An 11,762-nucleotide genomic window follows, 5' to 3' on the forward strand; every position below is an offset into this window, starting at 1 on the left:
TACCAGCTGCTGTAGAGACCCATTTGTGTCTCCCCAAAACCAAACCCAGTGATGAGTACCTTTCGCGTCGAATCATAATCGAATGAAGCGAAAGTGTGGAAAGTTTAGTGTTGCAGATAGTTTTAATTTCTTTTCTCTTCTCTCTGTTTTAGAAAACTTATTTTAAGAAAACAGCCAATACAATTTGGTTGGTCCATGATATGGGTCCAATAGTAGTGTAGTTGGATGGGGCTTGGGAAGAGCTTTACAACAATATATTATAAGCCCAATTCCGATGAATATTGAGGAAGTTATGGCCAATTTACTAAACTAGGCCCGGTTCGAGCCTTATATGCCACCCAATGATCAAGGGGAGGGCCTAATAAGATTTATCATTCATAATGCAATTAGGAATTGTTTTAGTCTTTAGATTCTTCTAGAAGGTTCTTTTCATTCCTAATTCAATTAGCATTGATAAAAATACAAAGATTCAAAAGCAAGGTTGCACACCTTGGGGGCTTATCGAGGGTCCTTAGCCTTTATCCCCTTCTTCTTCAGCCATTAGCCTAACCACGTTACAACCCTTAAAAAGACCTTTTTGAGGTGTACACACACTTGTGCGAGGTTCGGCTAGAGCTACGTTCGGCCTGATTCCTAACGGATACGTAGGCAACCTCACATCGAGGTGCGGCCGTAATAAACATGCATTTATATTCACATTCAAACACTCACACCATGATCATATCAAAGAATCCCATATGCTCATCCGCATTTACTTAGAGCTAGACTTGGGGGTTTGATCCCTACATCATTAGCTTACCTAGCCTAAGAGTCACCACCATTTGACTCTTTTTAACATTTTCCCACACACTTAGCTCTTGTGGCCTAGCTTTATAATCACTATCACACATCACAGATACATGACCAAATATACTTCCCTTAGGAACCCTTTGTCATGGAATCTTAACACAACGCTGAAGCATGCCTTGTCATATCAAAATCGCTCATCACTCATAACTGTCATTGCATCACAAAGTATGAAGTGCTTAGCCTCCATGCCTAAGTTACCCAAATACTTTCATCATGGACTCAACAGTTGAGATAGCCTAGGATGGATTAATCCTTGCACCTTGAGAGATAGTATCAAATGATAATTAACTAAGCTCATTCAACATGCATTCAAAAACTTCGATTCTTTTTTCGCGTCTTTCTTTTTCGGGAGAAAGTCGGTACCCTCCACAAAAATGACGGAATATTTTTGCTTTTTGCATTTTTGAGTCACATTGAGTCAACACTATGCACACACGGGTCACGAGTCACACGTGTCATTTTACTTTGAGCCGAGTCAACCTCGAGTCGATCATAGCGAGTCAAGTTTATGCCTTGAGTCGTGTCATGTCAATTAGTCAAGCAATGTTAAACCTTAGGTCAACCCTAAGATAATTAAAGAAATTGGCAAAGTTCTATAGTCAAAAATAAATTCAAGTGCAGCAGAATAGGGAAGACCCTACTCCAATTCCTGGCGCCAGAGATATCTCAGCAGCGACAGAGATCGAAGCCTCTCATAAAGGTGATTTTGACCTCATACAACAATTTCGGGTTCCTTGGTACGCCAGTTAGCCCCTATAAGCAATTTGACATGATTAAGTAGTCAGTTTGATTACAATCACAATAAGTGGTCGACCTGATGAAATATCGTCTCACTTAGCTTAAAGCGCCTAAGAATTGGCTCATCACGGAAACACCGATATACTGGTTTTAGCGGAAGCAAAGTTCAGGCGAGCTTTAGAGATCGACAAACGTTGGTCTTCGGAAATTTTTCTTCAGAATATTATCGCAACAAACGTTTAAGTACCGAAGCTCTTTTGTTCAGAGACACGTGAACATCTCCATTCAAGCTCTTTGCTCCAGAGACGTGTGGGCATATTATTCAAGCTGTTTTGTTCAGTGACGCGTGGACATATCATCAAAGTTCTTTTGTTCAGAGACGCATGAACATTTCCATCAAGCTCTTTTGCTCCAGTGACGCGTGGGCATATCATTCAAAAGCTCTTTTATTCAGAGACACGTGGACATATCATCAAAGATCTCCTATTCAAAAGCTCTTTCGCTCAGAGATGCGTGGGCATCCTATTATCAAGCTCTTTGTTCAGAGGCCCGTGAACATATAAAAAAGAAGCTCTTTGTTCAGAGACGAGTGAACGTCGAAACAGCAAGGTGGCGTTCCCTAGATTGTGGAGAGTTGTCACAAACAACTGAGGATTTTTTCAAGAGAAATAATCTTCTATAGTATTCCCTTGGACGTGGAATATTATCTTAGCGGAGGAGGATCGTTTCAGGCGAAGCAGTCTTCTAATTTGGAAGCAGTTACAGGTGTAGCGATTTTCAAGCGGGATGGCATTCTCTAGCTTACAGGAGGTCATCAAAACAATCGGTTACTTTCAGAGACGTGTGCTCAACGGTGCAAGATACGCGTTTCTTAACTCTTTTATCTTTTTAACTAACGCTAGTTTGCAGGTATCGACGTTACAAGAGTAATTTAGGATCACAGAACGTTCTGAATTATTCTCCGTCCTTATCGATACTTTGACTTTTGTTTTCGAAACTCGCATTTCTCCAAACTTAGTCAAAGTGGGGGCTTCTGTAGACACCCAATTGTGTCTCCCCAAAACCAAACCCAGTGATGAGTACCTTTCGCGTCGAATCATAATCGAATGAAGCGAAAGTGTGGAAAGTTTAGTGTTGCGGATAGTTTTAATTTCTTTGCTCTTCTCTCTATTTTTGAAAACTTATTTTAAGAAAACAGCCAATCCAATTTGGTTGGTCCATGATATGGGTCCAATAGTAGTGTAGTTGGATGGGGCTTGGGAAGAGCTTTACAACAATATATTATAAGCCCAATTCCGATGAATATTGGGGAAGTTATTGCCCATTTACTAAACTGGGCCCGGTTTGAGCCTTATATGCAGCCCAATGATCTAGGGGAGGGCCTAATATGATTTATCATTCCTAATGCAATTAGGAATGGTTTTATTCTTCTAGAAGATTCTTTTCATTCCTAATTCAATTAGCATTGATAAATTGACTTTTGTTGACTTTTCAGAGTTTTAATTAAAATCAAAGAACATTTTCAGAGTTTTATCCTCCTGTACGGCAAAGTTTATCTGATTTTCGAAAAGCGTCAAAAACAGGACTAGCGCCTGGCGCTAATGTTGGCGCCTGGCGCCAATTAGCCAGCGTTGGCGCCAGCTCTGTTTTAGGTGCGCCAAATGCTCCATTTTGATATTTTATCTTTTTGGTTGATTTTTCTATAAATAGCGTATTAAAAACTCTGTTTTCATTCATCAACAACCAGTTTTATTATATAATCACCTACAACCAATCATCAATTCTCTCATACTCTTTAATCATTCACCATTTTTCTTTCTCTCTTTTCTAAACCTTGCTCTTTACATATAAAAATTCCGCATTCATTAGATCTAGAAACACCTAGCCACATTCGAAGTTGCCTTCGCCCTAGACGTGAAAGGTTTAATTTTTGAGGGTTTGGTCCCAAATCTGTCTTTCAATTATTTAATTTAATTATTTTTTATTATTTTCCTTGAAGTTACTAACGTGTTTATTTTATTATTAGAAAGAGGTACGAGGCATCAAAGTAAGTGCTTTAATGGTTTTATTGATGTTATGATGTAGAAATCATGTTTATATTGTTATTATGATATTCCTAGTATCTTGTCTAGGGTAATTTTAATATTAAATATGATTGCTTCCTATGATCTTCCTAATAGCATGTTAGTATCATGTTAGGGTTAAAGCTTTGATTTTTATTGCTTAGTGACATGCTAGGGTTTGTTATTAATCTTGTTAGTATTATGCCTAGGATCTTGCTATTTTTATTATGCTTTAATATTAACATGAACATGATTATGATTATAATGATTATAATTTATGATGATTATGAATATTATTATTATTATTATTATTATTATTATTATTATTATTATTATTATTATTATTATTATTATTATTATTATGATTATTATTTTATTTATGACGATTATTATTATGATTATTATTTTTATGATTACTATTATCTTGATAATGATTATAATTTTATTGTCATGATATTTAATATTTATTATGTTGCTTGATGCTTATTTATTGTTATTGTTTGATCTCACCTTTTATGCATGTTTAAAGGGAATCTGTACTTGTAATCACGCTTAATAAGATAATTAATAATCTTGTTAGGGTTAATATGATTATAATTCAAGTGATCGCCAATAATAGTTTTGTTTGTGCATTAAATTCAACCGACATAGATAAACAGGTTTAGGTTTAATCCTATTGATTGCATGTTAGTCAGAAAACGCACTTGAATACGATCAGAATAAAGTAGAGACCTATTATTAGGGCAGGTTCAATCTCTTTTAGGTTGGATTTTTACCTTCATCCCCGAACCCTTATTTGGTTTTAGACCTTATGGAGTTGACGATCTCTTGGATCGTTAAGGGGTGTAACCTTGACCCTATGAACGGTTTACAAGTTCCTAAAACTTGTTTGCGACTCTTTTGCTCTATCTTCTTCCCTTTTGGACGCCACCGTACTTAAGTGTATGATCACAGTGGGGTTCAATCTAAGGGGGTTAATGCTTGAAATTTATTCCCTACATTTTTTTGTGACTCCACTGGGGAGGATTTCTATTTTAATTCCTGAATTTGTTTCGGCAATGATTTAGAATGAGTGGATGAGACTCGAAACGTTGTAAGTATTTCATGTGCGTAATTTTGATTCACATTATTGTCATATGCATAAAAAAGATCTCATTGGAAAGACCATCCGTAATGAGTTAAAAACATAGAATTTTACACGTAGAAAATTTGAGAAATATCTTTCACAACTAGGACCGAAATAAAACCTCGCGAAACTGGAAAATTTTATCGAGCAAAGAAAGTTGTTGAGGCATGTGGGAAGTAGCGCCAATGACCAGAGCATTGGCGCTAGGCGTTTAACTGTAGTGCTAAACGCCAGCATTGGCGCTAAGCGCTACAGCTAAATCCTGGCGCCAATCTCTGTTTGCTTGCGCCAACCTCTTCCAATACCGAGCAAGAAATATGCGTTCTAATTTCGACCGGTTTTTCGTATTGTTTGCTCGATCCTACGTCCTGATTGAATTTTTTATCACTTTTCTGAAACCTATATGTTTTCTACATATGGACATAACCCTCTGGCAATTCATGCTCCATCTACCCGATTGAACGCTCTGTGCAACAAAGGGTACATCCGAGAATGTTGAATTCACCAAACCATGGAAGCGAGTTTTTCTAAAGCTTGCGGTGTCCCATCCACTCGCGCCAACCCTTCACGGTTAGGCTTCCGCGCGGTGCATCCGCACAATTAACCATGGACCCTCTATTGACTAAACCATATCCCGAACTTTAGAAAACTGGAGCCATGGTTAGGTTGCAAACTCATTGCATCATATTGTGCCTACTTGACTAATTGTGCATTATTTGTAGTGCATATATCCTATGTTTCTCTTAACCGTTTGTTTGACTTGTGTTGAGATTAAATAAATTAATGACTTCAAGAACTTTGCCTAATTAATTAATTAGTTAATTAATGTGAGTAAATAAAGTCTAATATTTTAATCAGAATTGACCTAGAACGATTTTAGGCATACCTCAGTTGATTAATAACACCAAAAATAGCTCTGTCGTCTGGCGCCAAGCTACACAGTGCGACGCCAGTCCTGTCGTTTTGCCGACAGTTTGGATTATTGGTCGAGTCATCACCTAGAGTCTAATTAACCAGTTTGCTAATTAATTCGGTTAATTTTCGCTGTCAATCATGCCTTGTCGAGTCATTAATTGAGTCTAGTCACATAGTCTAGCCACATTGTCATGACACGAGTCTTAACGTACCACCTACACTCACTAGTCTTAGCACACACTTTGAGTATGCATCACCATGACCATGTCTTAGGTTCATGCATGAGTCGGTTTTTTCCGTCATTTGAGTTGGGGTACATTCTATTTTTAATTCTTCATATCCCTCCATCTACATCATTCTTCTTCACATTCTATTCCAATCTTCCTTCACTTCCTCCATCCATTGGATGTCAAATAAAGTTTGAGTTGGCGCCAGCTCTGTTTTAGGTGCGCCAGATGCTCCGTTTTGATATTTTATCGTTTTGGCTGATTTTTCTATAAATAGCGTATTAAAAACTCTGTTTTCATTCATCAACAACCAATTTTAATATATAATCAGCTACAACCAATCGCAATTCTCTCATTCTCTTTAATCATTCACCAACTTTCTTTATCTCTCTTCTAAACCTTGCTTTTTACATATAAAAATTCCGCATTCATTAGATCTAGAAACACCTAGCCATATTCGAAGTTGCCTTCGCCCTAGACGTGAAAGGTTTAATTTCTGAGGATTTGGTCCCAAATCTCTCTTTCAATTATTTAATTTAATTTTTTTTATTATTTTCCGTGAAGTTACTAACGTGTGTATTTTGTTATAAGAAAGAGGTACGAGGCATCAAAGTAAGTGCTTTAATGGTTTTATTGATGTTATGATGTAGAAATCATGTTTATATTGTTATTATGGTATTCCTAGTATCGTGTCTAGGGTAATTTTAATATTAAATATGATTGTTATGATGCTTCCTATGTTCTTCCTAATTGCATGTTAGTATCATGTTAGGGTTAAAGCTTTGATTTTTATTGCTTAGTGACATGCTAGGGTTTGTTATTAATCTTGTTAGTATTATGCCTAGGATCTTGCTATTTTTATTATGCTTTAATATTAACATGAACATGATTATGATTATAATGAATATAATTTATGATGATTATGATTATGAATATTATTATTATTATTATTATTATTATTATTATTATTATTATTATTATTATTATTATTATTATTATTATTATTATTATTATTATTATTATTATTATTATTATTATTATTATTATTATTATTTTGATGATTATTATTTTATTTATGACGATTATTATTATGATTATTATTTTTATGATTACTATTATCTTAATGATGATTATAATTTTATTGTCAAGATATTTAATATTATTTATGTTGCTTGATGCTTATTTATTGTTATTGCTTGATCACACCTTTTATGCATGTTTAAAGGGAATATGTACTTGTAATCACGCTTAATAAGATAATTAATAATCTTGTTAGGGTTAATATGATTATAATTCAAGTGATCGCCAATAATAGTTTTTTTGTGCATTAAATTCAACCGACATAGATAAACAGGTTTAGGGTTAATCCTATTGATTGCATGTTAGTCAGCAAGCGCACATGAATACGATCATAATAAAGTAGAGGCCTATTATTAGGGTAGGTTCAATCTCTTTTAGGTTGGATTTGTACCTTCATCCCCGAATCCTTATTTGGTTCTAGACCTTATGGAGTTGACGATCTGTTGGATCGTTAAGGGGTGTAACCTTCACCCTTTGAACGGTTTACAAGTTCATAAAACTTGTTGGCGACTCTTTTTCTCTATCTTCTTCCCTTTTGGACGCCACCGTACTTAAGTGTATGATCACAGTGAGGTTCAAGCTAAGGGGGTTAACTCTTGAAATTTATTCCCTACAGCTGCGCTATTGCTCTTAATTTTCTGTCTATCTGTAAAAATGGATATCTCAAACACAGGGCCAACCGAAGGCTATGTTTCAAATAATGGCTTTCTGGGATACAAGGCTCAGTTAATGAAATATCCCAAATTTGCCCATGGACCCATTGCCTTGTAGAACAAGTCTTACTGAGGTTTTCACCTCAGCTGGAAGACCAATGTTCTTTAAAAAGGCGAGTTTATCGGTAATCCAAAACCTGGTGCCCTATGGGCAAAGGTTTCAGACATGGCCGAAGGAAACCCTTAAAGAGTTGATAGAATTAAGAAAAGATGAAAGAGTAAAGATTGCAAATTTTTGTAAAAAATGGTGGCTCGTAGGTCTTTCATTAATAATTCAGATAGTACTTACAAAGATTATTCTACCCCGAAGGGTTTACACATGATATTTTTTAAGTACATCCGCATTCTAGTGGTTTTTTAGCTCAGTTCCATCCAACTGCCGAAGTCGGTATGTTCCCGGCTGAAGCTCATCATAGATTTCATAGGGTCCCTCCCAAGCAGCTGAGAGCTTCCCATGAATTCGGCTTTTCTATACTGCAGCATTCCGAAAGACAAGGTCTCCAATTTTGAGAGGCCTTGCCTGAACTCTTCGGTTGTAAAATTTGCTGATTCTCTGCTTGTATGCAGCCATTCTGACTCGGGCCAAGTCTCTTACTTCGTCAAGGAAATCGAGAGATTCCTTCATAAGTTGCTCATTTTCGGCCGAAAAGTGGTGCACTCGTAGGCTTTCAGAGCCAATTTCCACTAGGAGGACGGCCTCGGCGCCATTCACCAATTCGAAGGGTTAGTTGCCCGTTGCTTCTTTTTCGGTTGTCCGAAGAGACCAGAGAGTTCCTGGAAGTTCCTCTAGCCACTTGGACTTTTGATCCTCCACCCTCTTTTTGAGGGCATTTAGAATCTGTTTATTTGCAGCTTTGGCTTGTCCATTACTTTGCGAGTGGCATACCGTTGAATATGCCAGTTTGATGTCGAACTGATCTGTATACCGCTTCAGAGGCAGATTATCAAATTGCCTTCCATGTTCAAAGACAAATATTTTCGGGATGCCGAAACGAGTGATGATATTCTGCTAGATAAATTTCCTGACAGTTTGCTCTGTAATGTTCGAGGCTGCTTCGCCCTCAACCCATTTACTGAAATAGTTGATACCCACTATCAGCCACTTTTTCTGGTATGCGGCATCCGGAAATGGGCCCAGTATATTCAACCCCCATTGGGAAAATGGAAGTGGGCTCAGCACGGGCTGAAGCTCCTCGGCTGGCTGATGGATGACTGGTGCAAATTTTTGACATTTTTCGCAGTTTCTAACCACCTCCTTAGCGTCAGAGATCATGGTAGGCCAATAGTACCCTGCCCTCAGTGCTTTATGGGCTAGGGTCCTTCCCCTAATGTGGTTCCCACAGATGCCGAGGTGGATTTCCCGAAGGATATAATCTGCATCTGTCGGCCCCACGCATTTCAGCAACGAGGCTTAGAAGGACTTCTTCAGAACTTCCCTTTGAAGATAATGAACCTTGAACCGGTTCGCTTCAACTTGGAAGCCAAAGTTTTGTCTTCGGGAATTTCTCCCCGAAACTTGAAAGCTAGGATGGGATCCATCCAGCTTGGTTCCTGGTCAACGCAGCACACTTCAGGTGCTTCGTCGACACTTCTTTCTCGTCACAGCTCCACATAAACAGATCGGTTCAGCTCAGTGAGAGTTGAACTAGCAAGTTTGGAGAGTGCGTCGGCTTGTACATTCTGACTCCTTAGGATCAGCTGAACTTCAAAAGTTCTCAGCTTTGCAATAACTGACTTGATCTTGGCAAGATATAATATCATCGAGGGCTCTTTGGCCTCGTAACTGCCACTAATCTGATATGCAACTACCTGAGAGTCTATCTTCAGACAAACATGCTCGACTTCCAGCGAGATGCACAATTCTAGGCCGGCAATGGCCGCCTCATATTCGGCTTCGTTGTTCGAAGCTTTGAATGAAAATTTCAGTGCACACTCGAAGGACTTGCCTTCAGGAGAGATTATAACCACCCCTGCCCCCGAACCATTTACGGTGGAGGATCTATCCGTGAAAACGGTCCAGGTTTTCTTTTCATCGTCTAGCGCCTCCTGGTACGAGCATTCGGCCAGGAAGTCCGCCAGAGCTTGAGCCTTTATGGCCGCTTTTGGCTGGTAGCTGATGCTGAACTCTGTGAGCTCGAAAGCCCATTTGGCCAGCCTAACAGATTTTTCAACTTTGCGGAGAACTTTTTCAAACGGCTGATCAGTTAGGACCACTATCTGATGGCAATCGAAATAAGGTCTTAACTTCCGAGCAGCTACCACCACTGCATAAGCAACTTTTTCGAGTAAGGGGTAGCGGGTCTCGGCATCCATTAGAGTGTGGCTGACGAAGTAGATCGGCTGTTGAACTTTGTTTTCTTCCCTCAGCAGCACTGCACTGATGGTGGTTGGGCTGACAGCCACATATAAGTACAAGGACTCTCCCTCTACTAGGCTAGCTAGTGTCGGAAGTTGAGCTAAATGCTCCTGAAGCTGCTTGAAGGCTTCCCTTTGCTCGTCCTCCCAAACGAGCTCTTTTGTTTTCGGGAGTTTCAAGGCTTTGAAGAAAGGTAACCCCTTGTCCGAGGCCCTGGAGATGAACCTGGAGAGGGCTGCCATTCTTCCGGTGAACCGCTGAACATCCCTCTTTGTTTTCGGCTCGGGAAGATCAAGCGATGCCTGCACCTTAGCGGGATTGGCATCAATCCCTATTTTGCTGACCATGAACCCAAGGAATTTCCCTGACTTCACGCCGAAGACACACTTCTTCGGATTCAGCTTCATCTGGTGTTTTCTTAGAGTGGCGAAAGTTTCCGCCAGGTCCTTAAAATGGTCTTCATCTTTTTTTCTTTTGACGATGGAATCGTCAACATAGACTTCCATGTTTCGGCCTTTTTGATCGGCAAAAATTGGTCCACCAGCCTTTGATATGTTGCCCCCGCATTTTTCAATCCGAAGGGCATCATTTTATAATTGTACACCCTGGCGTTCGTGACGAATGCCGTCATTGCTCGGTCGTAGGGGTGCATGAAGATCTGATGATACCCAGAAAATGCGTCCATGAAACTAAGCAAGGCATGGCCCGCTTGTCGAGTCGACTAGCTGATCGATCCTCGGTAAGGGATAGAAATCCTTCGGGCAAGCCTTATTTAGGTTTGTGAAGTCCACGCACATTCTCCAGGTGCCATTTGCCTGCTGAACCATCACCACATTGGCCAGCCATTCTGGATACTGACAGGGTTCGATGAAGCTGCATCCAGCAACTTTTTGACCTCGGCTGCGATGTCTCGGTTCTTATTTGCGGAGTATTTCCGCTTCTTTTGCTTAACTGGCCGACGCGTTGGGTCGACGTTAAGCTTATGAGAGATGAGGTCTGGACTTATCCCGGGCATGCAGCTGCCGAGAAAGCAAACACATCTCGGCTGTCCCGAAGGAGTTGGATGAGCTCAATGCAGACTTTCGGATCAAGATCCAACCCAATTGTAACGCATTTTTCGATGTCTCCTTCGGTCAACTCGACCGTTTCGGTCTGCTGGTCCAGCTTCATTGCCGTGGGGCTGGACTCTTCGCTTTCTGGCATGCTTTCTATATCATCAGGGGTTCCAGACTTTTTCTTTTTCAGCTGGCTCTCTGAGTCTTTCGGCTCAGATGATGAGCTAGCCTTTTCTTTTCCTGGCCCTTTTTCTTTGGCCAGGTCTCCTTGAGCCGAAGCACTTAGGCCTTTCGGCTTCTTCGCGCTCGGCTGCCTATCTTTCTCCTCTTCATCCTTGTCATCATCTTTTGTACGACTGGTGGATGGCTTGAGGTAGTTGCACCTTCGGGCCTCCTTTTGGCTGCCCTCGATTCTCTCGGGGTAGCCAACATCCAAGACATAGATCATCAGCTGGTGGTATGTCGAGAATACCCCATGGATCTCGTGAATGATGGGTCTCCCCATGATCACGTTGTACACAAAAGGAGCGTCGATGACCAAGAATTCGGTCGACGTTCCTGGCTGCCTCATCACGATGGTGACAGGAAGTGTTACCTTCCCGTCTGGATAAGTTGAAGCCCCATTAAATCCGGATACCGG

The sequence above is a fragment of the Chenopodium quinoa genome, unplaced genomic scaffold (genome assembly GCF_001683475.1).
Source record: "Chenopodium quinoa cultivar QQ74 unplaced genomic scaffold, ASM168347v1, whole genome shotgun sequence".
Classification (NCBI taxonomy): domain Eukaryota; kingdom Viridiplantae; phylum Streptophyta; class Magnoliopsida; order Caryophyllales; family Amaranthaceae; genus Chenopodium; species Chenopodium quinoa.